Consider the following 643-nt stretch of genomic DNA (forward strand, 5'->3'; position numbering starts at 1 on the left):
CTATACTTTCCCTCCCCACTAACCTCCTTCCCTCATTCCTTGTGGGTATTTGGTACACATACATGATACATCTTAATTTTTTTTACTCCCCCAACAATATTTCTTATAATGGGCACAATGGGGGACTTTTGCAGTTCTTCGAGTTCTCCTTCAAAGTTTTTTCAATGTTCTTTCTATTTCTTGTTGCTCAAAAAAGTCTGAATCACTTTCTTCCTCTAGTGATCTTTTCTCTCCAGCACTTTCTCTGTATCTACATGCTCTTCTAGATTCGACACTGGTCCAGCTTCTCCAGCAAGAATATTTCCGTAGTTTGGCCTATATCTGTAATTTTCCATGTCTCCCTCTTCTGGTTCAGTTTCATTAAACATGTCTGGAGACATTTCATCTAAAATTAAATCGATTATCTTTTTAATAATTTGTTTCCAGATCTGGCAAACTCACATTTAATCAGCTCGAAAAGCCTTCAAAATAATACTTGATACCTTCTTTGTCTGCACATGTAAAGCAGAATGTGATAGCTCTTCATGTGTGTTAGTACAAATGTTGGCACTTTTACTTTCCCAGCCTGTTTTGTTGCTCTTTGTATTTTCACTGATTATAGATTCTAGAGTTTTAAAATTTCTTTTTTTTTTTTTTTGGTCTT

Source organism: Fukomys damarensis, unplaced genomic scaffold (assembly GCF_012274545.1).
Source record: "Fukomys damarensis isolate Sample0158 unplaced genomic scaffold, DMR_v1.0_HiC HiC_scaffold_39, whole genome shotgun sequence".
Lineage (NCBI taxonomy): Eukaryota > Metazoa > Chordata > Mammalia > Rodentia > Bathyergidae > Fukomys > Fukomys damarensis.